Here is a 27,706-nt window from a genome sequence, read left to right on the forward strand (position 1 = left end):
TGGGGACCTCCTAGGTCAGAGAGCTGGACCCCGCACGTCTTCCTTCTTTTACTTTACGAATATGTGCTAAGGGTCTGTTACGTGCGAGTCACATAACAGGTGATGAGGTTAATCCTGCCTGGATGATAACAGCCTCCGAATTGGTTTCCCTGCTCTCTCCACCACCTTCTATCAAGCAGGCTGAAGGATCCCGTTAAAAGTAAGAGTCTGTCTTCCTTCACTGTAAAGCCCTCAAGGGCCCCCATCTCATGCAGAACAAAACCCCCAAACCCTCCAAAAGGCCTACAAGACCCTACACAGTCTGCCCACATCCTCTCTGACTTCATCACCTTCCACTTGACCCCACCCCCACCCCCGCCACCGTCCTTGGTTCCAGCCACACAGCATCTGTGCTGCTCCTTGCCCGTGCCGGGCAGGTCCCCACCCCGGGGCCTTTGCACTTGCAGTTCACTGTGCTTGGCGTCTGCATCCAGATCTCTTTAGGGCCCTTTCCTCACCTCCTTCAGGTCTTTGCTTAAATTTCACCTTTGCAGGTTAAAAAAGAAATCTCTTCCCTCCCCAGAAGTGCTTAGCACCGCTGACAGCTAGACGTTTCACTTCTTTCTTTGTGGGTTCCCCCCACTAGAAGGTCAGTTCCCAGAGGGCATGGATTTCTGTCAGCTTTGTTGACATCTGTGTTCCAACACCTGAAACACTGGAACACAGCAGACAATGAAGACCCTTACTGACTTTGCAAAGAACGTTTCCCCTCCCAGTAACACTACTCCAGTTACTCGCAGCTTGAATGGAGGAGAGAGCATGGGACCCTGTGGAGCCAATCAGCATATTCTGTCTCTCCAGCTCCAGTGATTGGCCCAGAGACAGATAGGGGACCCAGGCTTGGCCAATCAGAGAGAGGAAAGAAACATTAGGGTGGGTACTGGGTGCCAAGAAGGGGTAAGCTCAGCTCAGCCACCTACTGCAGCCAGAGAGAGGATGCTAGCGTCACTGGGCTGAGCCAAGTGGCACCTTTCAGTCCATTACAGGGTCAAACAAATGCCCTTTGTTGCTTAAGCCAATCGGAGGTGGGGCTGTCATTTGCAACAGGAAACACCCAGACCAACACAGTACATGCCCTAAAAGAACAACGAGGAAGAATAACTAAAATTTATATGGTGTACTTATCACCAACCCTGGCCAAGGCTAAGCACTTTTCCTGTGTTAACCCAGGTCTCCCCGACAGCATTACAAGTTAGGATGCTGCATGGGCTGCCAAGGAAGCTGAGGCACAGAGGGGTTCGAGAACTTCCTCGAGGTTATGCTGCTTGGGTGCTGGACACTGGCCCTTGACTGACCCCTCCCATCTTCTCTCCCCTCTTGCCTGGGAGGTTCGCTTAGCTTAACCACATCAACGGGTTCTGTGGTCTCTGGCTCCTGGCTGGGTTGGGCTAAAGGAGACACACCCCAGGGAAGGGGAGACGAGAGGACAGGCAGGCCTGGATACTTTTCAGGTGCCAGGAATGGCCCATACCCCTCTTCGGCTCTACTGAAGGCCTCAGCTCCTGTGAGTGGCCCTTGACAGGTTCCAGCAAATGTGCCCACTGACCCCAGTCCTAGGGATCTGTATTATTCTTTTGCTTACACTCTGCTCATATCTTTGTTGGAAGGTCCCATCTAGTTTCTGCAGGGGTTCTGTACAGAGATAGCACGGCTGAGATTGGCCCCCAGATATCCTAACCCCAGAGTCCTCTCTTGACTCCTATGCTTACTTGGAAACGGACAAATGACACAAGAGGCTGAGGTTAAGCGTGTTGTACAAACAGGAAGAAAATGGGGGAACTGCTGGTCTGTGGGCAGTCAGGGAGGGCTGCCGGGAGGAGTCCTTACAGAGAAAAAGTTGTGAAGTCCAAGAGGAACAAAGTTCTGAGAATCCTCAAGATTTGGGGAGATTCTGAAGACGACGTGGATGACAGGGTGCTTCAGATGGGCAAAGAGCTTGAGCGAGCAGCAAGCAGAGGGGGAGGAGTGAAGGCAGGTGATTCTTTTTTTTTTTTTTTTTGTCTTTTTGTCTTTCAGGGCTGCACTCGCAGCACATGGAGGTTCTCAGGCTACGGGTCGAACTGGAGCTGCAGCCGCCGGCCTACGCCACAGCCATAGTAACGTGGGATCTGAGTCACATCTGTGACCTACACCACAGCTCATGGCAATGCCAGATCCTTAACCCACTGAGCAAGGCCAGAGATTGAACCTCCGTCCTCATGGATGCTAGTCGGGTTCATAAACTGCTGAGCCACAACAGGAACTCCAGATGTGTGATTCTGAAACTCACAAGCCTAGAGGTTCTCTAGACTGTGGATGACACGCACACACGTCTATTAAACCTGACACTCCCCTGGTGTCCCTACGCCTTCCTGGCCACAGGCTTCGCTCCTCCTCTCCACGGCTGTCCGAGGAAGGACAAGAGCTCCAGTAACCTAGAGTCCAAGACTCTCCCTGTCTCCCCTCCCAAGTCCAGGGCATCAGAGGGCTCTCTGCATCTGTCCTTGAAATTTCAGCTGGAGGCAGAGAACCAAGCCGGCAAGACAGGGCACAAGACAGCGGTCCTTAGAGGTTGGAAGGAAAGGTCACGTTTCAAGACAGGGCTCAGGATTGAAAAGGAAATTAGGGCATAAAGAGAAGAGCTTAAGAACCCAGTTGCTTGCCTAACTATTCATGTAACAAGAAATTCTCGGAGGCCTGCTAGGGGCCAGGCACAGTGCTTGGTTCTGCAGATAAAACACTGAAAGAAAAAAAAGAAGTACCTGCCCTCGGAGGGCTGACATTCTGAGGAGTCAAGATATCAAGGGCTGGAGTGGAGAGATTCCAGCTAAAGGTGAGAAGGGTCAAAAGCCAGATTGGAAGTAACGGTGAACCCCAGGTGAACTCCTGGCACAGGGCCATGGCCGATCTTTAACAGCTCAAAGGAAGTTTAGACATGATGTACAGAAGCCGCGGAAAGGTGAGCATCCCGATATTCTGCATATGGCAGGTGGGCGGCCGTGTAATTCATGCACTCAAATATCTGAGCATCTGCCACGTGCCAGGTACTCTATCCGGCTCAGGGACAAGAGCCACAAAAAAGTCACAAATCTCTATTCTCAAGGAGCTGACAGAGACAGTGGAGAAAGGCAAGCAGCTGGGGTGGGAAGTGCTGAGGGCAAGTGCAGCAGGGAGCAGGCTGGAGATGAGCTCTGGAGCCAGAATGTCTGGGTTTGAGTGTCAGCTCCACTACTTACTAGCTTGTGGGTGAGTAACTTAACCTCTTTTGGCCTCAGTGTCTTTATCCGTGAAGTGACGCCACTTACAGCACTTAGAGTGTTGTGAGGATGGAACGGCTCAGGGCCCGTGACGTCTTTCGAACAGGGCTGTATACAACAAGCGCCTGATAAACACTGGCCAAGAGGTCAAGGCATGTGCCTTGTGCACAGTGAGGGGAACAGTGTTCCAGGCCCAGGGACCAGTGCAAATGTCCTGAGGCCGGAATGTGGCTGGGATGTTTGAGAGACATAAAGCGGGCAAGCAGGGCTGGAGCAGAGTAGAGCCGAGAGGAAGGCCAATCCTTGGAGTGAGAGGGGGCCTGGAATGTTCTAGCTCAGGGGTGCTATGATTGGATGCAGGTTTCAACAGGATCCTTCTGGCTTTGTGTGGAGAATAGAGGGTAGGGAATGAGGGTGGACACACAGAGGCCCGTGAGATGAGTGCCATGGACAGAGCCTGGACCAGGGAGGAGGCAGTGAGGGCGTGAGAAGGGAGATTCTGGACACTGTTGAATGAATGCATGCATGAATGAATGATTAAATGGAGGGACTGGCATATGCCAGGTGCTCCAGTCACTAATGTGGAGCAGTGTGCCCTGAAACTTAGCAGTGGAATAAAATCTTCTTTTTTTTTTTTTTATGCTCAGGGACTCGGGTTCAGGAATTCCAACTGGATACAACAGGAAAGGCTGGTCTCTGTTTTATTACGTCTGAGGCCACAGCTGAAAAGGCTCAACAGTTGGGGGCGGGATTCATTTGGTGGCTGCTGCTGGCAGTCAGCTGGGGCCTCAGGGGGGCCTCCCCGTGGGGCTGGGGCTTTCTCCCAGCGTGGCGGCCTCGGGGCGGTGCGCATCCCAGCGGTCAAGGTGGAGTGGCCTCATCTTTTCTGACGGAACCTCATCTCTTCTGCCGTCCCCAGCATCACTCCCACCATTCCCTTGGTTACCAGCAAGACACACACCTGGCCAGATTCGTGGAGGGGACACCAGGGATGTCCCACCCCTGGATGGAGGCGGGGAGAAGATCACGCTGGAGACAAGCCTGCGGGGTGTCAGCTTGAGGCCACTGGAAAACACAGTGGCGCTGCCAAGTCACAGAGGCCTGCGCCTGGCAGGGCTGAGAGCCTTTCCCTGGTGGCACACGTCACCCCTTCTAGGAAGTGAAACTCGATCGGGGTCAGATTCCGTCGGTTTGCCTCTGCCAACCTTTGGCACTTGTGCCCACGCCCACCGCAAAGCACCCCGAGCCTCAGGAAGCCTTGGGGTGAGGGGAAGCCTCCCCCAACCCCACTCCTCCTTCTCAAATGGCCCAAAGGGGTTAAATCGATGGTGCTCAGCCAGTTCCAGAGCAGAGGAGGCAAAAGCCAGGCTTTTTGGGATCGGAACACACAGCCACAGCCTCTCCTCACTTCAGAGAACGGATGTGCCCCAGTTAGAGCTGCATTAAAAATGTTTACTTATTCCTACTTTAAAAAAAGTCCCTCCTTTAAGGATTTTTTTTTTTTGGTCTTTTTGCCTGCGGCATATGGAGGTTCCCAGGCTAGGGGTCCAATCGGAGCTGCAGCCGCCGGCCTGCACCACAGCCACAGCAACGCCAGATCTGAGCCGCGTCTGCAACCTACTCCACAGCTCATGGCAACGCTGGATCCTTAATCCACTGAGAGAGGCCAGGGATCGAACTCGCGTTCACAGACTGCTCAGCCATGATGGGAACTCCCCTCCTTTACGTTTTTAAGTAGAAAGGGAGCCATCTAATAAATGCAGAAACCCAAACAGAAGTGGGTGATCTGACTTTGGAGAGCTGGCCCTCACTGTCCCAGCCCTTTCCTCCTGCTGACCTGAGGAAGGACCCTCTGTGGGCTCGGCCCTCCAGCCCCAGGAGCTCAGGGCCACTGTCCCAGGGATGCCACCCCCCAGGGAGGCTGCCAGCCCCTGGTCTCTTCAGGCAGCTGCTGGCTTGCCTTGGTGGGAGGCTTTGACTGGGGGGTGCCAGCCGGGGGTCCAGGGCCGGGTTTGGGAGGTGTGTTAACAGTGCCTGGCTGGGCAGGTGAGCTGCCAACAGCTCCCAGGCTTCCAGAATGTGGCCTAAGATGTGCAGCCTCTCCACCTGGCCCAGAATCTACTGTTGGAGCTTGACAGGCAGCTCCCAGGGTAGGGGCTTCTGGTGTGAAGCCAACAGTCCACTCTGCTCCAAAGAGGGTGACCTGACCGACCTTGACCCGAGCATCCCATTGGTCAGAGTCTTGGAAGTTCTGCTTGTCACCCGCACTCTTTCTTTCTTTTTTTTTTTTCTTTTGTCTTTTTGCCTTTTCTAGGGCCTCCACTGCGGCATATGGGGGTTCCCAGGCTAGGGATCCAATCGGAGCTGTAGCTGCTGGCCTACACCAGAGCCACAGCAACATGGGATCCGAGCCACGTCTGTGACCTACACCACAACTCACGGCAACACCGAATCCTTAACCCACTGAGCAAGACCAGGGATCGAACCTGCAACCTCATGGTTCCTAGTCAGATTCATTAACCACTACGCCACAACGGGAACTCCTGTCACCTGTACTCTTAACAGGTGCCAGATTTAGCTTTCAGCTCACTCCCTTTCTTATTTCCGTCTCTTTACAAAGGCAGTTTTCTCCCTCCACGGGACCAAGCACCACGGGCCCTAGACCAGGGTCTTTCAACTTGCCCACTATGGACCTTGGGTGCTGCATCGCTCTGTGCGGCGGGGACAGGCCTGTGCATTGTAGGAGGCTTAGCAGCATCCCTGGCCTCTACCTGTTAGACTCAAGCGGCCCCCACCCACGATGGCGACAATAAAGACTGTCGCCACACAGGACCCCTGCCATAATGACTAGCAGCACAAACGGCACGTGCAATGACATGGCAGTTAATGCCATGGGCACTGAATATTTTCTTGCAAGGGGAGCAGGCCTCCTTGAAGACCGCAAAGGAGCTGTAAGTGGAAGTCCCTCCTTGATGACTCAGAAGGCTCCAAAGAGAACACGATGAAGTTCAATGTCATTAACTCTGCCCGCCTAAGAGGAGGACCCCTGGGTTCTGCCCACTGGCAACCATGCCTCAATCCAGTCAATGGGACTGGGCGGGTGAGAGGCCGGAGCACGTCTGCCGTGGTCACCCGTGGAGAGACACCTGTGTGCAGTGGCCTTTGTCTAAAGTGGGGACACAAACTCAAATGCCTTAGGGGCCCAGGCAGGAGAAGTGAGTGACATGGCCTGGATTCGGGCTCACAGGAAGGGGTGGGGTCAGGTCCAAATTGGAAATGCCACTGCCAAAGTAAAAACAGTCAATACTTTTTTTTTTTTGGATCTTTTTAGGGCCACACCCAAGGCATATGGAAGTTCCCAGGCTATGGGTCAAATCGGAGCTGTAGCTGCTGGCCTATGCCACAGCCACAGCCACGCCAGACCTGAGCTGCACCTGCACCCTACACCACAGCTCACGGCAACGCCACATCCTTAACCCACTGAGCAAGGCCAGGGATCAAACTCCAGCTCTGATGGATACCGGTCAAGTTCATTACTGCTGAGCCACAATGGGAACTCCCAGTCAATACATTTCAGAAACTGACCAGGCCTTTTAAACAGCGTCCTTCTGGAGATTGGCTGCGGGCTTATTTGCAACCCTTCGAAAGCAATCTTTTCTGAGCACCTACTATGTGCCAGGTGCTCTGTGGAGCGCCAGGAAAGGAAACTGCAGTGAACACGAGGCAGGCTGGGCCTCATCCTAAAGGAGCTGATATGCTGGTGGCAGAGACATTTAATGAACGAAGATGAATTTCAGATGATCCTAAGAGCTTTGAAGGGAGCTGTCAGGGTGACAGGATAGCATCAATCAGGGGAGGCCTCTAGGCCTCTGAGCTGACGCCAGAAGGTGGGTAAGAAGCTATTGTGGGCAAGCTGCTTTTTTAAAAAAAATTATTTTTAAGATTTTTTTTTTTTTCCATTGTAGTTGGTTTGCAAGATGCTTTTGAAGGAAAGGAAAAATCAGGTGCAAAGGCCCTGTGGTGGCAATGGGTTGGGTCGGTTTTTGAAGACCGGGATCAAGACCAGAAGGGCAAGAGCAGAGAGCAGGAGCGGCCGCCTGGCACTGACGAGGTGGCATGTCACCTGCCCCAGCCCCCGCTTTCCAGGTAGGCCACGCCTGCTGCCCTTCCTGGGTGTTTAGGGGAAACGGGAATCAGATACAGATCTTTCCACCTCTGTTCTTTGTTCTTTTGTGTTGGTTGTGGACAAAAGCTTCCCTGGCAGCAACTCACAAAGTTATTTCTGCAAAAGGCCGTTGGCCAAAAGCAATAAAGTCAGACCTCAACGGAGTCATTATTCACCTCTAATTGTGGGCTGGTTCTCGGTGTAGACTGCCTCGGCCAGGGCTGACGATACCTGTCACCCCCCCTCCCGCGTGTTAAGTGTGTCAGCCCTGTTTACCCGCACAGATCTCCTCTTCAGGCTTCTGGGGATTGGAGAACAACATAAAAGGGATAAAAGGCTATGCCGACTGGCCGGTACTAATAATCCAATTATTTCCTTCCTTTCACCCAAATCCACAGCCCCCAGCACCACCCTCACTCTGGGCAGGGCCCCTGCTATTAGCAGACACGTCGCGGCTCACCTTGGAAACACTCACAATTACTCCAGAAGCTTGTAACTCACAGGCGGGGGAGGGAGTCTGAAGCAACTTTTACGAAATAACCCGCTAAATTTAGAGATGGGAGTCAGAGAGAATTTCCAATGACAGGTCCGTTTCCAGCCCTGGCGGCTGTGCTGCCTAATTAGCAGCTGGAAATAGGCTGCCATGTGGGAGGCAAGCCGGGGTCAGAGGGATGCTTTGAGGCGGGATCAGTTTCTCCGACGGCAAGTCTCACCACTGCTCGGGGACTCACGGGGTGTCACCAGCGGTACTGTGTGTCCAGGTGCACAGTGGCTGGAAGAAAGGGAGTGAGGGCTGGGGTCTGGGGAGGCAGGAGGATGCCCACTGTGCCGGTGCATTCTCCCTTCCCGGGGCCAGCTCGAGTCAGCCCCATCTTTGGGGCGAGGATGCTGAGGCATGGCAGGGATTCTAGGAGCCGGCTCTGCCCCACAAAATGAGGGGGGCTCCCAGACCCTCAGCAATGCCTCAACTATGGGACCCCTCTTCTGGATGAGCTGCCACCCAGATTTGGGCATTCTACTTCTACCAGAGTTAAAAAATATCCATCCATCCATCCATCCATCCTCCATTCATTCATTTACTTTAAAACATCAACTGCTCATCCTGGAAAAGAGCCACTTACTCGGGGGCTATGCAGAGGTTTCTAACTCTTTTGGTCCATCCAGCTTCTGGTCCCCTCCTTTGGACACCAGCACCCCCTAATTTGCTTTTGAGGATTTATTCTGTCTCCTCTGTTAAGATGGCCCACCCTTTCCTGCCCTGTGATCTAAGGATGATCATGGGATGAAAGCTGGCGAATCAGGTTCTCTCCCTGGGCCCCTGACTTTCAAAGGGAGTGTCAAGGGCCCCCCCCCAAAAAAAGCATGGGTGTGTTGGTCTCACTGGAAACCCTCCTCCAGGAGGCTGCCAGCCACTCCTGCTCCTGGGGACGAACACTTAGAGGAGAACATCATTCATTCATTCATCCATTTTTTTCCCCGTTTCAAATAGCCGGTCAGCTGGTACAAAGACGAACAGGCTTAAGGGGCTCCTATTCTGGTGGAGGCATCACACGCAGTGCCTCAGATTCCTCAATTATGAAATGGGGATGGTAACAGGCCCTGAGCAAAAGGATTCATGTGATGATTAAATGCTTGGCAACAAAGACCCCGTAGATCCCAGATTTTATTATTCTTATAATAAACGAAGTTGCAAGGCATTGTCCCCAGAGGGGTGGTTGCTTGGTATGAATAAAGCGTTGCAGCAAAGGACACACTCGAATGTTGTGTGTCCAGGCAGGCAACGTAACTGAGTGAGGCAGGCCCTTCGAGAGACAAACCTGAAACCCACACTCCTTTTTCTCCAGCTCTCCCTTTACCACCATTTTTTGGTCTTTTTAGGGCTACACCTGCGGCATGTGGAGGTTCCCAGGCCAGCGATTGAATCTGAGCTGCAGCTCTACCTATGCTGCAGCCCCAGCCACGCTGGATCCTTGAACCCACTGTGCTGGGCCAGAGATCAAAGCCAATGCTTCTGCAGTGACCTGAGCCACAGCAGTCTGATTCTTAATCCACTGTGCCACAGCGAGAACTCCTCACTTTATCGCTTTTGATAGTGGCCTAAGAACCGAGAAATATTGCTCACCATGAAAGGAATAGCAGGGCACATGCAATGAAAATGGCAAATGAACTTGGCCGCAACCTCAGACAACAGGGAATGGGGGTGACCGTGGCAAAGTGGACACTATACCATCAGTGGGGTTAGAAGCCCAGTGTGGCTGGATATGGCCCACGTCTATTTTTCAGAAGCTGGAAACTCTAGTTTTTAAATTGTGAAATCTCACAATTATTAAACATCTACACCTTCAAAATAAACGTTAAAAAGAGTGTGTAAGTTAAACCAAACATTGCTTTGAGCGGAATTCGGGCACTGGTGAGCCAGCCTGTGCTGTCCTATGCCTCAAGGATGGCAGAGCCAGGAGCCCTCACTTTGCTCAGTTCTAAAACGTGATTAGAACATCCCCGTGCACCAGACTGAACATCTGAATCCCCCCAGATCCGTATGTTGAAGCCTGAACCCCCAGTGTGATGGGTTCCGAAGCTGGGCCCTCTGGGAAGGTGATTAGGTCACGAGGGTGGAGCTCTCATGAAGGGGACCAGTGCCCAGAGAGCCCCTTCCCCCTTCTGCCCGGTGAGGACACAGCCCGAAGGTGCTGTCTGTGCACCAGGAAGCAGGCCCTCGCCAGGCACCGAAACTGGTGGCTCCTTGACCTTGGACTTCCCAGCCTCCAGGACTGTGAGGCTGTGGTTTAGAAGCCACCCAGTCTCTGGTTTCCCTGTACAGCAGCCTGGACAGACCAAGACACCCCAAGCAGACACTTGGCACCCTGCCTGGCACGGAGAACCTTCTCGATGGCTTGGGGAAAGGAGGTGAGAGAGGCAGTTCTCCTTGTTGGGGGTGGTGGCGGGAGGGGGAAGAGCTGTCCTTCTGAGAAATTGTCTGCCTAAGAAACCAGGGGGAGTTCCTGTCGTGGCTCAGTGGTTAACGAATCTGACTGGGAACCAAGGGGTTGTGGGTTCGATCCCTGGCCTCGCTCAGTGGGTTGAGGATCCGGTGTTGCCATGGCTGTGGTGTAGGCCAGTGGCTACAGCTCCAATTCAACCCCTAGCCTGGGAACCTCCGTATGCCGGGAGCATGGCCCTAAAAAAAAAAAAGAAAAAAAGAAAGAAACCTCATGTGGCCTGGTACTAGTTAGAAGGAGAACATTCTGCCAGCCCTTCTGCAGGGCCTAATGGCCCCGTGCTGCGGCAGGAGGGGGCTGATAACTCAGTGAGAAGGACGTTAGTACAAAGCTGGGCTCCTCCACTGGGCCAGGTACCAGGAGGGGACAGGGGCTGGTGACTGGAACCCTCTCCACTCACACCTTTTTTGTTTTTTGCTTTTTAGGGCCGCACCCACGGCATTCGGAAGTTCCCAGGCTAAGGGTCGTATCAGAGCCCCAGCCCAGCAGCGGGGGATCTGAGCCACATCTGCAACCTACACCACAGCTCACAGTAACGCTGGATCCCCGACCCACTGAGCGAAGCCAGGGATCGAACCCACATGCTCATGGATGCTAGTCAAATTCATTTCGGCTGTGCTGTGATGGGAACTCCCATCACTCTTATCTTTGCTTTTGGCAAATGACAAACAGGCTTCAACTCCCTTGCCTTGAGCAGCCACCTTTGAGCAAGGAGCCCCCAACACTAGAGTCAGATCCACCTGCAGACTTCCAAGCCTCCTTCCTTGATTCCTTCCTGCCCCAGATATTTCCTGAGACACAGAGAGTGTCGGGACTTGTTCTAGGTGCCGGGGGTACAAACAAGGTCCCTACAACCAGGTAGCTTGCTTTTTAGCGAGAGGACAAAGACACAAAGAAGCAAATCGAGATAATCCCAGCGAGTGTGAAGCGCTACACACATAAACCAGGGTGGCGTTCTCAGCATTCTGAGGAGGTGACATTTGAGCTGAGACTTGAAGGATCTGGAGGAGCCAGGCTTGTGATCCTCTGGCACAAGAACGGTCTAGGTCGAGGGAGCAGCCTGTGCAAAGGCCCTGGGGTTGGCACAAGCTTTGATGCAGCCAGGGAACAGAGAGGAGGCCAGCATGACTAGTGGACATGCTGAGAGGAGTGTGGAGTCAGACGGAGGTGGGGCTGGGTGGTGCAGGGCAAAGAAGCACATGACAAGGAATCTGGACCCATTCTGGGCATAACGGGCCCCTGGAGGGAGGGTTTTATTAGAGGATCTACCAGCCCCGACAAGTGCTTTTGAGACTCTGCAGAAATGCACTTCATCCAGCACCTTCTCTCCTGCTTCAGCAGTCCTCAACTCCAGCTGGCCATGGCAATCGCCTGGGAGCTGGAAAACAGCCTGGTGCCTGCACCTGCACCCCCACCGCCACCCTGGGGTGCTCATTGAATTGGTCTGGGTCCGGCTGCTCTGGAGATGCTGTTAAGAACCCTAGCTCTGCTCACAGGCATCTCCCCAAGCACATGGGGATAAGTCCCATCCTGGGTTCCCAGGACAGGCTCAAGGCCCTGTCCTGTAGGTCTGTCCCCTCTAGGTGGCTTCACTGAGGTGGGGGGAGGGGCAGGGTGCGACATGGACGGGAACTAGCCCATCAGCTCAGGAAGCCAGAGACTTGGCTCTAAGCCCAGTTGTGCCTTCACGGCCATCTCTCTGAGCTGGACTTTCCTTTTCTGTAGGAGGCAGACCAGTGGCCCTTCTCGCAAGCAGAGTGGCTGAAAAGACCACCCAGGATGCCAGGTGTAACAGCACGGCAAGAGCTAAAAAGCACAGACGCAGCCGCTATGGAAGACAGTTGGCTTCTCAAAAAATTAAAAATAGAACCCCTGCCACATGATCCAGCAATTCCACTTCTGGGTATTTATCCCAAGGAAATGGAATCACTCAAAGAGCTATCTGCACCCATCATGTTCACTGAAGCATTACTTACAAGAGCCAAGATGTGGAAATAAGCTAAGTATCCATCGATGGATGAAGAGATGCAGAAAATGTGGTATAGGTCTACAAAGGATCACCCAGCCATAAAAAAGGGATTTCTTGCCGTTTGCGACAACACGGATGGACCTTAAGGGCATTATGCTAAGTGAACTAAGTCCAAGAGAGACAAATACTGCATGATCTCACCTATAAGTGACATCTAAAAAAAACAAAACAAACAAACAAACAAACAAAAAAAACCAACCCAAACAAAACTGAACTCCTAGAGATGCAGAGGACACACTGGGGGTTGCCAGAGGCAGAGGTGGGCATGGGGTGGAGGTGAGCGCGATGGATGCAGGCGGTCAAAGATCCAAACTTCCAGATGTAAAATCAATCAGTCCTGGGGATATAGGGTACAGCAGGGGGGCTGGAGTTAACAACACCAGGTTGCATATTTGGAAGTTGCTAAGAGAGATCTTGAAAGTTCTCATCAAAAGAAAAAAAAAAAGCTGTAAATATGTGCAGCGATGGACTTTTTTGGTTTTGTTTTGGGCTGCCCTGAGGCAGACGCAGTTCCTGGGTTGGGGATGAGATCTAAGCTGCAGTGGGGACCTACTCGGCAGCAGCGACAGCTGCTGGGTTAAGTGGATCCTTAACCCACTGTGCCAGGCTAGGGATTGAACCTGCGTCCCGGTACTGTGGAGACGCTGCTGATCCTGTGGTATCACAGCAGGATCTCCGTGGTGAGGGATGTTGAAACGTCCTGGGGTAATAAACATTTTGGAATGTGTACAGAAATCATTATGTCGTACATTGAAAATGAATACAAAGGGAGTTCCCGTTGTGGCGCAGTGGTTAACGAATCCGACTAGGAACCATGAGGTTGCGGGTTCGGTCCCTGCCCTTGCTCAGTGGGTTAACGATCCGGCGTTGCCGTGAGCTGTGGTGTAGGTTGCAGACGCGGCTCGGATCCCGCGTTGCTGCGGCTCTGGCGTAGGCCGGTGGCTACAGCTCCAATTTGATCCCTAGCCTGGGAACCTCCATATGCCGCCGGAGCGGCCCAAGAAATAGCAAAAAGACAAAAAAAAAAAAAAAAAAAAAAAAAAAGAAAATGAATACAAGGCTATGGGTCAACTCTATCTCAGTTAAAAAAAAAAACCTCAAAAGGCTCTACCAGGATGAGCAATAATAACTATGAGGATAATAATAATATCTGCCTTTGGAGGCAAGTTCCATGTGCCCACGCACTGTCCTAGTGCGTCATGGTAACTGCAGGAGGAGGCTACTGGGATTATTCCCAGGTTAGGTTACAGAAGAGGAAAACTGAGGCTCAGAGAGGTTCAGGGACTTGCGCATCTCTGCCCAGCTACTGAGTGGCCACGCGGGGATTTGAACCAGGAAGTCTGGTTCTGGAGGCTTCCATGACCTTCACTATTACCATGCAAAGATTCTCTGGGCGTTCGTACGTCTGATCTTCTGTACCCTCGTCATCTCCTGCCCAGGTCGAAACCACTGATGCCCAGAGCAACTCAAGAACTTGTCACGCCAGGGAGTTCCCGTCATGGCGCAGTGGTTAACGAATCTGACTAGGAAGCATGAGGTTGCGGGTTTGATCCCTGGCCTTGCTCAGTGGGTTAAGGATCTGGCGTTGCCGTGAGCTGTGGTTCGGGTTGCAGACGCGGCTTGGATCTGGTATTGCTGTGGCTCTGGCGTAGGCCGGTGGCTACAGCTCCGATTCGACCCCTAGCCTGGGAACCTCCATATGCCATGGGAGCAGACCTAGAAAAGGCAAAAAGACAAAAAAACAAAAAGAACTTGTCACCCCACTCAGTGGAGGGGCTGGTCCACGCCAACCACATGGGTTTATTTCACCAGTTGGAACTGGGATGTTTTAAAACGTGTCCACAGTGGGGGTTAAGGATCAGAAAGAGAGCTTGGGGACAACCTGAGGCAGAAACTATGGGTGCCTCACCTCCTGTCACTCCTTGGTCTCTAGGACCCCCAATTTTTCAGGTGGCGGCTACTCCTCCACCCTGACACCAAGCCAGCATTAGTCTAAGCCAGTGGTTCATGGCGGAGGGGCGGGGTGTTAAATGATGGAGCCCTTCAAAGGGGTGCTCTCCAAGGAGTTTGGGAGTTTGGGGTTGTCACGTGACCGAGGGATGCTTCTGGCATCTCGTGTGGGTGCAGGGATGGCGGGTAATTTGCAAAGCGCCACATGGTGAAGAACTGTCCCATTTCCAGCTCGACTTTCGAACGTCCCACCAGACTTTCTAATGTCCCACCACGTAGAGGAAAAAGCTTTGACAGGTCTCTGACCTTAGACGTGAACTCCATTTCACATACAAACACAAAAAGATGTTTTTGTGCGGTTCTACCCTCCACTGGATTTTCCAGGAACGCAACCACTAAGTAAACTGAGGGAACACTGGAGGTTGTTTCATCTGGAAAGTTTGGTACATTATTCACTATGTTGGAAAATCACATTGCTTATGGCCATAGCACTTGGGGTATTCGAGCTGCCAAAACCAAGCATCTGAATCCTAGTGCATCTGCAGCTGTCAGATTGATGAGACTCTCCACTGGTGTGAGCATCTGATGGCTTCACTACATCTTCTGATGTAGCTGTGCTGAAGCATCCATAGGTTGCAAGACACATGTGTAATTATAAATCTCTTGCCTTTTTAGCTTTCCTTTCAATAACAGTCAGGGTACTTTATCGATTACAACATATGTGTGGATAGGTTATATCATCCATGAATTTACTACAGGTAAACCTGGCAAAATATATTTGGTGGAAGAGGATGTTTAAGGAGTTCCCGCTGTGGTGCCATGGGATTGGCAGCATCTCGGGAGTGCTTGATCCTCAACCGTGAACAGAGGGTTAAGGATCCAGTGTTTCCGAAGCTGCAGTGTAGGTTGCTATGGTGTCACTCCCTGGTCTGGGAACTCCATATGCTGTGGGGCAGCCACAAAAGAAAAAAAAAAGAAAAAAAAAGAAGAGAGAGTTTGACCCGTTCGCTTGGGGAACCACTGAGCTAAGTCAAACATGAAAAGCTTATTTCCTTTTGCCACTGTCTAGCTTGGAGGTGAGTACGAAACCCTATGATCTTGCTCTCTGATTAAAAGAGAGACACCAAAGAGTCCTGCTCTTTAACCCCATTTTGTATGTGGATGTGATGTCTGGAGCTGTGGCAGCCATCTTGAGACCATGAAGTAACAAAGATCAAAAACATGCTGAGGATGAGAAACAGGCTGGGAAGATCCTGGGTCTTTGATGGCATTATTATATCAACAAATTGGCCCCTGCACGCTCCTGCTTTGGACTCTTGTTATGTGAGAATTCAATATTTCTATTGCATAAACCACTCTCAGCCAGGAATTCTATTACTTGCTGTGAATAATATATCCTGATTCATACTCAAGCAATGAGGACTCCAAACCACGAAGACTCTAGTAGGCTTTCCTGTTCTTTGAAATATCCAGGTAAGTGGCCTGCAATTAGACAGCATCTGTAGACAGTGTCTGTCTCTTGAACAGGCCAGAAGGGCTGCTCCTTTCACCAGAGCATGGATATCTCCCGAACTTCTTCGGCTAAAAACATTCCCTTTTTCTGGATGCTGCGGTGGGTCAAGCCACCTGCTGGGGCCCTGGCCTTCAGCCAATAAGAAAGGCTACTGGCAACATTCTTTCCCTAATACATCTGGCTTCCACTTGGCCAAACACATCTCGGGTGCTCCCGGGATGGCCCTGCCCATCCCTTCACACACACACAAGCCCTGTTCACAACGCCTGGGAGTTTAGGATAGAACTTAACCAAGTTTCAAGCAAGGCCCAGGCGGGCAAAGCCGTGGATCTGGGCCTTCTGTAAGATGAAACAACATGACAGACGCCAGGGTCACCAGACAACGTGTGCTTTGGAATCATACAAAGAGACCATGGACAATTCAGAATAGCGGTGGCTGCGGGTTAGAGAGAATTCCCTGATGTCTGGGCTGCAGCATCTCGGAAGACCACGCCCACAGCTGTTCTATCTGGAGGCCTCACGATGCACCTGAGGCCCAGGGGCCTGTATGACCTTCAGCAATTTCCCAAGGGCATCTGTTGCAGAGTGATGACTATTCGGCTCTGTCTGCTGTTCCCTGAGAGGTGAGGAGATGGACGAGGTGGAGCAAGGGAGGAGGTTCAGCTTGAGCCTTTGGGGATTTCTCAGGAGTGTCATAAAGAGGTGAGCGTGTGGGACGTACTAAGAACAGTCATCGACTCGATGCATGACAGGCGCTGGGGCAGGGGAGGAGGAAGGAAACCCCACCAGAGAACAAAACACCTTCTCCCTAGAGGATCACATCCAGTCCCAAGGCTTAAAATAACATGGATGCACTGATGACTCCCCCGTTTCAGTTGCCAGCCCCAACCAGCTCCAGATGTGTGTATCCAGCACCCAGGGAGCTTTCTGCCACCCAGGTTGAGTGTCATCTAGACCCAGCTTTTCCACAACTAACTTCTGGATCTTTCTTCCTCCTCCAAACCTTCTCTTCTAGTCTTTCCAAGTTAGGAATCACCCCACACAAAGCCACCTGGCCATCTTTGACTTCTTGGTCCTACAGATATTGGGGGCTGCATGATTCTTTGTTGTGTGTGTTTTTTTTTTGGGGGGGGGCACCCTGCACATTGGAGGATGTTGAATCGCATCCCTGGCCTCCACCTGCTAGATACCAGGAGTATCCCCTCCCCTAGTGGTGGCAACTCAAAATATCCCCAGACACTGCTAAACGTCCCCAGGAGGTACAGTTGTCTTTGGTTGAAAGCTACAGCTCTTCCCTTATTTTGAGCATCTGATCCACCAGAAAGTACCACTGGCCCTGCCTCCACCCATTTCTCTCCATCTCTGCTGATATCACCCACCCTGGCCAGTATCAGCTTCCCATCCTCAGAGCCCGGCTTCCACCTGCAAAGCATCCCTCTCTAGAGCAGCCAGTGAGATCTTCTTTAGAACACCAATCATGTCCTTCCCTGACTTAGAACTCTCCAGTGGTTTTCCATTTCATCTGAAATGAGACTTTTTTCCCACGTGGCCCTGTCTTCTCTCCTCCCTGCCCCCAACTTACCCCCAGCCCTCTACCTCACTGGCCTTCTATTTGTGTGTTTTTTTGAACTATAGATAATATTCTTTTATTTATTTATTTGTTGTCTTTTTAGGGCCATACCCGCAGCACATGGAGGTCTAATTGGAGCTGTAGCTGCCGACCTACGCCACAGCCACAGCCACACCAGATCCGAGCTGCGTCTGTGACCTACCCCACAGCTCACGGCAACGCCGGATCCTGAACCCAGTGAGCAAGGCCAGGGATCGAACCTGCAACCTCAGGGCTCCTAGGCAGATTCGTTTCTGCTGCGCCACAATGAGAACTCGAGCTTGTGTTTTAAACAGGCCTCTTGGCTAGGCCATTCCCCGCTACCTCTGGGCCTTTGCACAGGCTGTTTCCTCTCCCTGAAATTCTCTTCCCCCAGATCTTCCCTAGGCTGGATCATCCTCAAGATTTAGGCCACACGTCAGAAGTCCCATCCCCAGAGAGGCCTCCTCCCCTCGGCCCCATCCTTTCCCACCACATCACTAGCTGGTTTCCTCGGTAGAGCCTGTCACTTGCTGAGAGAGCCTGGGACTTGACTGCTTGTGTATCATCCGCTTTCACCCTCTGGAACAGATGTTCCATGAGAGCAGATTCTCTCGGTTCACGCGAACGTCTACTGCAGTGCCTGGCGCGCAGTAGCTGCTCAATAAACACGTGTGCACGGATGAAAAAAAGAGGAATGCCCTCTTCGCCCGTACAGCAGTTTCTAGAACACCTTCACATGCCTGATCTCACTTAGAGCAGCTCCTCCGCCTTCCAGCAGCCCGTGCATCAGACAGGAGGACAAGACATCCGCCCTTGAGGGCCCTCATTCCACCTCTCTGATGATGTGGGACACACACACACACACACTCAGGGCACTCTGGTTCCCTTCAGCAGCCAGGCCCCTCCTGGGGGGGTGGGGTCTGATTCAGCAGGGTCTGGAATTTGAGCAAGTACCTCCAGACAATTCTCACGTTGGAAGGTTGGCACACACTGCCCCAGCCACAAGAAAGCCCAGAATCAAGGCTGGGGGCGGGGGGTGGTGCCCATGTCAGACACAAAGGCAGAAAAGTCCAGCTTCCCATGCCCGCTGACCTCAGTGGAGGCTGCCCGCCCAGCAGCTGTTTCCGGGGTCCCCACCTCCACCAAAACGGAAGCGGTCCATCCAGCCATCCCCTCTCACATTCCTGTCCCCCCTTAGCACAGGCGTTGGCGGTCTGCCTCCCCACCAACCAGGCTCCCTTCCCTGGTGTCCCCTGACCCTTTGGGGTGTGCCCCTCAGCTCCAGGTTGGGTCTTGGGAGCCTGGCCTAAGCCCACTGTCAGGAACTCATTTCTGTGGCCAGTGATTGGTCAGAAGTGAGCACGTGACATAAACCAGTCCAACCGGAGGGACCCTTAGGCCCTGGGTGGGCATCACCAGAAAAGAGGCTTGGGTCTTTTCTGGTGGGCTTGAACCAGAGAGGAGGAGGGAACAGCCATGACCTCAGCACCGTAATCACGAGACCAGCCGATGCTACTGAGGGCTTGCCTGTGTCAGACGCCATGCCAAGCACTTGACATGGATGGCGTTTTATCCTTTCCTGCCAGCCAGGAGAGAGGTGTTCCGATCACTGTCATTTGCCGGATGAGAACACTGAGGCATAGAAAGATTATGTGCTGGGGATCACAGAGCCGGGCGGGTAGCCAGGCAGCCTGGCCCTCCCGACCACCGTGCCAGAGCCTGCTTGGCCCTCGGAGCTGGAGAGACCAGTCCTGTGGAAGGAGGCGCAGAGATGGACTGGGACAGGTTCTCAAGCCAAAATCTGAGCCTTGACTCAGCTGTGCCTGAAGCTGTGACCTTAGTGGTTTGGGGGTCATGAAAGCCACTAAGCCCCCCTTCTCTTGCTGGTTTGAGATTTCCCCCCTCCTCATTCGGTGGCTTTTACAAGAGCAAAGATGCTGATGACTTTCCAGCCCCTCTGGGAAAACACTCCCGAGAAGCCACTTGCGACAGGCACACAACAGGGGCCCAGCGAACATCAGCCGAGGTGGGTAAAGGCGGCTCTGGCTTCCCACTCTTGAACCTGCCCAGTCCGTGACCCTGACACCGCCTGTGGCCAGCTCAACACCACTTCCCTCTCAGTTCTGAGTGAGGCCTACTTCCCTAGCAACCACCTCAATTAGGCAATCACACCATTTATCAGGATGCCAGCTAATGACAATGAACTCAGGGATCTTCCAGTGTGGCAGTGCCTCGAATCCGGATCAGGGCCCATCACGAGGGGGCCCATGGAAGGCAGGGAGCTCAGCGGGGAGAGGCAGCCTCAGCTTCCACATCCAGTGGCCACACAGGGCCCAGGCCTAAAACAAAGGGCCCTGGACCCCCTGGGCCAACCCTCCAGGGACAGGCTGATGCAATTCCATCACCAACCACAAGAGGGCTGCACCGCTAGGAGCATCTGAACCCTCTCATGCGGGCTTGTTTAGGGGTGCAAATCCTCACCTCAGATCTTCTGGCTTTTTTTTCCCCGCCAGTCGGGAGCAGTATTTCCCTTTGCACCCTGACTAGGGGAGTGGCCGGGTGGGGGGAGAGAGAGAGAGTGAGTGAGTGAGTGTGTGTGTATGTGTGTGTACTTGCAGGGAGGAGGAAAGATTGCCAGGCCCATCAAGGATTTTTCTTAGGGCAAGCCTCACTCTCCAAATGAAAACACAAACCCCAGACTCACCCACCCAGTGGAGGTTTTTAGAGAAGGGTGGGATGACTGAGGGGCCTCAAAGTTGGATTGTCTGATTGCGTGCTCTTCCGCTGCACGTCTGGTGTCTTTGTTTGTTTCTACACTTGGCAAAAGGGCCAAAGTCAGGGAAGGAGGAGAGTCCAGTGGGTCAGCGTGGACCTCGGAGCCTCAGGGCCTCTCCAATCCCAGCTCCACCACGGACCAGCTGTTGGAAAGTCAGTATCCTTCCAGTGCCTTCGTTTCCTCCTAACCCGACAATCATAGGACCTGCTTCAGTTTCCTTCTTTTTAACATGACAATCACAGGACCTGCCTCCGGGGGTTTGTGCAGAAGGATTTAGGACAGTGCCTGGCCTGGGACACAGTAAGTGTTATCTATCATCTTAAGACTAAGCCCTTTCTTTTCATGATAAGCCGGTCAGAGATATTCTGATATTCTTCTGCAGGCCAAGCCTTCTGGTCTCTTTCTGAGGGGAGGACATCTAAGAATAGACTGGAAGGAGTTGGGGGATAGTCCCATTCTGGCTGACTCAGGAGACCAGACGCTGCCCTCTTGAGGCAGGTCCAAACCCATAAATGCAACATATCCAGGGAAAGGAAGAGGAAAATCTTACTCCCAAATCCAAAGGATGGATTCAAGCATGACGGGTGTGACCTCGCACCAGCTAGGTCCCAGGGATGGCAGCTAAAGGGAGCTGTTGAATGGGAGGCACACACATGCCTGTGTGTATGCACACACAACACACACACACACACACACACTCACAGAGCCCTACTGTCCTTCTCCAGGCTGAGGCTTTTTTTTTACAATCAACTCATCATTCAACCCTTAAGTCTGAAAACTTAACATGTTATTAAGGTTTCAGAAAAAGCCATAAATTCAAATAAAAAAACCCCATAAACATACACAACGCCCAAACCCACACTAACTCTCAGCCACAGCAGCTATGCCAACATTGTGCATTTATGTCCATAAACTTGGCCCAAGGCAGGCAGATCCTTTATGTGTAAACACCCACCAGCCAAGCCCTCGGCCATCATCTCCCCTCAAGCCGCTTATTAGGATGCTAAATTGTTAAATTACACAGAGACAGGCTGCTGTGAATTCTCTCCTCCACAGGTGTGAGAGGCAAAGCTGGAAGGACCTCTTTCAAGGCGAGTGGTCTTGAGCCTCTTCGCCCCCCTTTTTTCTATAAGGAATGAATGGCTTTCATTTAATTACAACCCTCCAGTGGTTCTGTAGTGGGTAGTGGAGATGCAGGAAGAAACCCCTTCGCTATTAACTACAAGATGAGAGTAACTCTTCCTGATCCAGGCAGAGGTGCCGGGCGTCCTCCAGGAAAACCCACCCTCCCTGCGTCTCCATCCCCCAGAGAACCCGCTCCAGAGCAGCCTCCCTCCTCGGCCCCAGAGGAAGGGGGGGGAGCGGCACTGTGGGAAAGAGGCAGGGGACAGATGGAGGGGCACGCGGGCGGGTGTCCCGACGCGCACAGATGTGCAAATACCCAGATTCGAGTGTAAGCTGAATGTAATGACTTGGTTAATTAAATATTGACTTTTAACTCAAAAAGTGATTAAAACAAGCTGCAGGAAAGACTGTCCAGAGAGGAGAGGGGGTGGGGAATGATTCAGAACTTTCAGGAAGGGAGAAGAGAAGAAAGGGGATGGTCACAGTGAAGGGCTGGGCTTGCCCTACTATGTGCAGGGGGCGTGGCCTCCAGTCTCCAGACAGGGAATTGAAGCTGGAGGTTTTTGTGCAGAACTAGGATTGGTGGGTTGTCTCTTTACATTTTTCCATCCTTAGGCTGAATCTCTTTCCCCAGCTGCCCTGAAAGTGGAACTGAGAGCTTCTAGTGCTCAGGAACTAGATTCTGTTTATTGCCTTTCTCTGGAACATAATGTAGCGCCGGGCACCAGGAGGTGCTCCAGAAATGCTTGTAGAACGAATGAATGAACTACTATAAAGAATTTTTTTTTTTTTTTTTTAAAGTGCACTCCTAGAAATCGCTGCAGCTTCACTGTCAGACTTCTGAAATCTTCGGGCGCCCAGGGAAGGGAGCGCCTCTCTACAAGGCGATGAGAACTGGTTCTGACCCGGCCTGGGAGGAAGTTTGTCTTTTTAATCCCGTTTGCCCTTTCGGTATCTGCTAGTTCCCAGTCTCGGAAGATCCGGTCCACCGCTTTCTCCCGTCCTGCCCGGGGAAGCCCCACGTGGTCTGGCTTCTAGCCGGTCCATTGGGTCTAAACTCAAAGGGGTCAAGAAGGCCATCCCCCTGCGGTCGGCGGGTCCCGGAGCGCTGCTCCCCACTTCCCCCCCCCGGGGGCCTCCAGGGCTCCGCGTGGCGCTTCAGCGGGTCAGGGGCGCGGTGGGAGGCCCTTGCCCGCTCGCCCAGCCCGCCGGCGGGGTCAAACGGGTCATCCTCCCGCGGTCCGCCGGCGCCGGAGCCACCCTGCAGCCGGCCGGGTCCCACCTCTGTGCTGTGCGCTGGGGCCGGAGCCGGGCGGTCCGGACCAGCCCGGGTTCACCTGGGTGGTGCTCCTGCCCGCGTTCACCCCGGGGCCGGGGCCGGCTCCGGGAGCCCCCGGGCCGCCCACCTGATCGCGGCGCTCCACTCACCAGCACGCACCCCCCCTCGGCGGCCTCACCCGGCCCGGGGCGCCGCCGCCTCTGCCGCAGCCCGGCCGGGCCGCGGGGCGCAGGGGACTCCGCGCCGCCGCCGCTGCTGCTGCTGCTGCCGCCGCCACCGCCGCTGCTGCTGCATCCCCGGCGAGTGCTGCTGCTGCTACTGCTCCTCCTCCCCTCCCTCCGCCTCCTCCCGCCTCTCCGCCGCCGCCGCCCCCGGCCCCCGCCCCGGCACGCCGCCCTCGCCAAAGTCCGGGTCCGCGCCCCGCCCGGGCGGCTCTCGCAGCGCCCCAACGCCTTGGCACCGCCGGGGTCCGGCCCCCCGCCTGCCTGCCGGCCGCCGGCCTCCGCGCGGGGGAGCCGAGCGCGCGCCGGGGCGGAGAGCGGCGGGGGCCCCGGGGACCCACGGCGGCGCCCTCCCCGCGCCCCCCGCGTGCCAGCGCTTTACCTCTGGCTGGAAGGACTGGCGGCCCGGCTGGCCCTGCTGCCCCCGGCGCCCGGTTCCGGCCCCGAAGTCCAGCCCCGGACGGGGCAGTGGCGGAGAGCGGGGGGTCCGGACGGCACTCCGCCTCCCGATGCCTCGGGACCCCGCTGGCCGCGCTCCCGGCGCCGAGCGCGCACCCTCGCCGGGACACAGACGCACACTCACCCGACACACACTCGCGCCCGCTCGCCCTCGGCGGAGAGTTGAAACAGCTGTGGGATTCGATTCGCCCAGGAGCTGGAAATGAGGGAGGGACGCGGGCCAGAGCCGTGCGTGCGTGTGTAACACACACACACGAGGAGGGCATCTCTAATAAAGCAGAAATCACAATAAAGTCAGGAGGGCCATCGATCAGGTCCACTTGGCTGGAACGAAGAGAAAGAATCCTCGCCTCTTTTCCGCTTTCTTTTTCTCCTGCCTCTGAGCTGGAAGGAGCCAAGTGTTCCGCGGGGCGTGCAACAGTCCCGGACGGGCGCTCTCCTCGTAATGACACGTTAATAAATGTTTTCTTTTATCTGCTGTCACAAGGGCTCACCCCGGTCTGCAAACACTCGACCGCCTTCGCTGAAAGCCGGCGCTCGCCTCTAACCACACACGTTTCCCTTTGGAGACGCCGGCTCGAGGCCGGGCGGGCAGCTAGATCGCAGGGTGAACTGCCCACGCGCCCAGGAAGCTCCCTGAGACATTAACTTGAGCTCACGTGAAAAGAGCTGCCGTTGCCCAGAAATGGTCCGGGAATAGGAAAGAAAGGAGGAGACACCGGCTTCCTCGAGAGGGGAGGAATTCGACTCAAGGTGGTGCTGTCCACCGTGCTTTCCACTGTCCCCAGCGTCCCAGGAGAGGCCTGGAGGGGGACAGGGCTGACAGCGGTGGGCAATGAGCTGGCAGAGAACCAACTAGTAGCTGCAGAAAACCCCGCTCCGTTGCTAAGGGAAAACAGTTTCAGCTGCAGAGAAGGGTACTTGCAGGCAGGAGTAAGGGATTTAAACCTAGTAACACTCTTACAAGGTAAGTATCATTATACCCAGGTTACAGATGTGGAGACCAAGTCACAGAGAGGTTAAATAACTGGCTCAAGGTCACCCAAAGGTAAGTGGTAGACTCAGCACTCAAACCCAAGATGCTTGGCTCCAGAGTCATGTTTTTAAGTCCCAGGCCATTGTTACTTTCCTACACAGCTGCTTCTTTCTCTGCTGTGGTCTTTCATGCTCGCTGGGGTCGTCATATTGAGTAGAAAAAAATGCAGAAGGTGCATGAGGATATATTTACACTAAAAAATTCTTGTTGTTTATCTGACATGCAAATTGAGTGTCCTGACCCTGTCGGGGGCTTTGGACTCTCCCTCATAATCTCCCTTAGCTACTGCAGATCAATTTACAGTCTAAGTAAATCAGAAAAATCTGGAACTTGCTTTTCCAAATGAGATTCTGGTGCCCACCTTTCAGGACCACTGAGGCTGCTGATCAGCTGTCCTCTGGTTTCCTGGGAACAAAACCTGAGGCTTCTTGATTCACCCGTTCTGCCTCCTCTTTGCAAAGGGACATCTCTGCTGCGGAACCTCTCGTATGGTGCTGTCCAGGGCAAGTACAAAGCTAGCTATGTATGTAATTTAAAATGTTCTAGGAGTTCCCGTCGTGGCTCAGGGGTTAATGAACCCAACTAGTATCCATGAGTTGCAGGTTCGATCCCTGGCCTCGCTCAGTGGGTTAAGCATCTGGCGTTGCCGTGAGCTATGGTGTGGGTCACAGACATGGCTTGGATCCGCCTGGCTGTGGCGTAGGCCAGCAACTGTCGCTCTGATTTGACCCCTAGCCTGGGAACCTCCATATGTCACGGGTGTGGCCCTAGAAACACAAAAGACAAAAATAAAAAATAAATAAAGTTCTAGTGGCTGCATTAAAAAAGAAACAGGTGAAACTAATTTTCATAGTGTATTTAATCCAGTATATCCCAAATATTATCACTCAACATGTAATCGATATACAAATTATTTTTTCTTACTAGGTCTTTGGAATCCAGTGTGTATTTTACACTTACAGCGCCTCTTCATTTGGACCAGCCACATGGGTAGGGGCTCCCATACGGGATAGTGCCGTTCTAGTTGGTTCTGTGGCCCACACTAGGTTATCTCCTCTGGTTCTCTCCATCTTTCAAGAAAACTGATCCTCAGAAAGGTAGAGGGTCACAAAGTTGACAAAACGGAATTTTGACGCACCCGAGGCTGTGTCTGGCTTTGGAACATGTATTTCCTGTGGCAGGAAACGAACTGGGACCTCAGAACCCCTTGGGGGTGTCTCAGGGGCCTGGGGTGGGGGAGGGAGGTGAGATCTGCCGGGGAAGGGATCTGCCTTTGGCCTGCTTTGCATCTTGGGTTCTGGAGACTCTCTCAGAGGTCACGGGGAATTCTGCAAAAAAAGTTCATACATGCCCCGCCTTCTTTCAGGCCTCACGTTCAGGAACACAGCTCTCCCCTCGTCCCTCCGTGGGCTGTGCCTACTATTTTCTCCACATCCTGGTCTCATCAGGGAAACCTGGAAATGAGAGGCAGCTCACAGTCGCCTATTTGGGGCTGGAGGCGGGGCTGAGATGGTGTCATTTGATTATCTCTTTGGGTATTTATTCTTTCTACTGTTGCTGTTCAAAGGCCAAACATGGTGAAGTCTGTGCCTCGCCCTTTACTCTTTGTTAGGAAGAAGGAGATGGATCTTGTGAGTGCTTGTGTGTGTGCGTACACACCCCTGTGTGTGTGCAAGCATGTGTGTGTTTACTGCAGGCAGGTGCTGTGGATCGGGCTTCGGGTCAGGACCTAACTCACCAGCTCAGACACTCACAGGGTCAGAGGGTCTGCAAAAGGCCCTCTGGCCACATTTACCCCCAAAATTCTCAGCCAACCCACGGTTCTCTGGGTCCGAGGCCTCAGCCTAAGTTTTCCAGGTTCTCTGCAGGCAGGTGGGGACCTCCAGCTCCTTTTGGGAGCCCAGTGTCTGCCTGGGAAACACGAGGGGCCTCAGGGGCCCAGTAGCCCCCCAGCCTTGGAAGTGGCTCAGCCATGACTGGGGGGTGGCACTGGGGGGGGGGCGCTCAGTATAATTCTCAGGCCCTTGCACCTCCTGACTCTGCAGCCCAGCCACACTGTCTGGGACCCCCTTTCCCCTCTGTGTCCCTCCTCACTCTGATGGCATCTCTCACCGGGACCGTCCTGGCTGGATCATCGGGCTTCTCAGGCTCCTCTCCCCGCTCCCGACTCCCACCCCCTTGTTGGTTTAACCTGGAGGGGACCTTTCCCTTGACACCCACCAGTCTTGCGTCCTCCTCCCGCGAGTTCCCTGGAGGCTCTCTGTGCAGAAAGCCGCTCTGGTTCTCTCTACCTGGCTAAGCCAGAGTGCTCCTATCTTTCCTGGACGCCTATGCAACAATTAAAAAAAAAAAAAAAATGCATTCCTGCTGTGTGTTTCTTTATCTCTATCAAGAGGCTGAAACTCAATCTGATTGTCCAAGCACTTCTGGCTGCGTTTGGATTGGAGTAGATGGGATTTTATGAGGGTTGTGAAAGTCGAGCTTTGAACATGTCTCAAACAAATTGGCGTGTGAAGGAGAAATATGATGGCAGAGAGGGAGGCTTGGGAACGTGATGGGGTTGGGGTGGGGGGGCTCTTAGAACTGGGGCACAGGTGGCTTTAATAAACCACACCAGTTTGGCCGTAACTTGCTTCTACAAAGCAGAAGAGGCTGCAGAGTTACCCCCAGGGGCTCGGGATCCAAATTCTCAGCTCCTGAGTAGGGACAGTTTTGCAAGGCTTTTCTAAGACAACTCCCAGCCTCATCCATAACGTTGTGAATTTGCGGTTAATTCTGCTGAGCTTTCACTTAGACCCAAGCTGTCTTGTCTGCAGCACTGCAATTGCATTAGAGAAAAACTGTTTACATTTCTTGAGATATTGTGATAATGAGAAACAGCACCATAAACCCCCATTAAGTCAAAGGAACATTAATTGTATTTCATGCTGCCTCCCTGGGCTGGCACGCTCACACACACATGCTTTCCTTCAGCAAAACAGGGCTCATCGCTTGCAGTGCAGCATCCCTTTCTCTCCTTAATTACATGTAATTGTACAGTCTAATTTATTCTAACGCCCGACGCCTGAAAGTGCACATTCATGAATCAAGGGTGAGATTGGGAGGTAGGAGCATTATAAACGGATATAATTGCAGTCTCCTGGGGGCTGCTTATGAGTGATCGCAAAGAGCAATGATGATTATTCTAAATTCTTACCAATGAAAGACAGTCAGACTGCCTCCAGTTAAGAACACAGGTAACAGTGACGATTTGTCTACTCGCTTAACAGTACACCAATAGTTCTCTTT

General features: G+C 53.2%; 1 protein-coding gene across 3 annotated transcripts in view; it reads right to left on the reverse strand.

Moving 5' to 3' along the window:
- Positions 1 to 24,083, reverse strand: part of SULF2 (sulfatase 2) — a 141,507-nt gene extending 117,424 nt beyond the window's left edge. Inside the window, exon 1 of one of the 3 annotated variants that reach the window (XM_021077816.2) lies at positions 23,507 to 24,083. The gene's annotated coding sequence lies outside the window, so the exon portion shown is untranslated. Of the gene's footprint in view, positions 1 to 22,851; positions 23,023 to 23,305 lie in introns of those variants that run through there. The other 2 variants (XM_021077817.2, XM_085004176.1) reach the window with 2 other exon arrangements.
- Positions 24,084 to 27,706: the final 3,623 nt, after the last annotated feature.

The sequence above is a fragment of the Sus scrofa genome, chromosome 17 (genome assembly GCF_054392235.1).
Source record: "Sus scrofa isolate SSC_HxYL_T2T_F1_AM1 chromosome 17, Sscrofa_HxYL_maternal_Yorkshire_Landrace_v2.0, whole genome shotgun sequence".
In the NCBI taxonomy this organism is placed as follows: Eukaryota; Metazoa; Chordata; class Mammalia; order Artiodactyla; family Suidae; genus Sus; species Sus scrofa.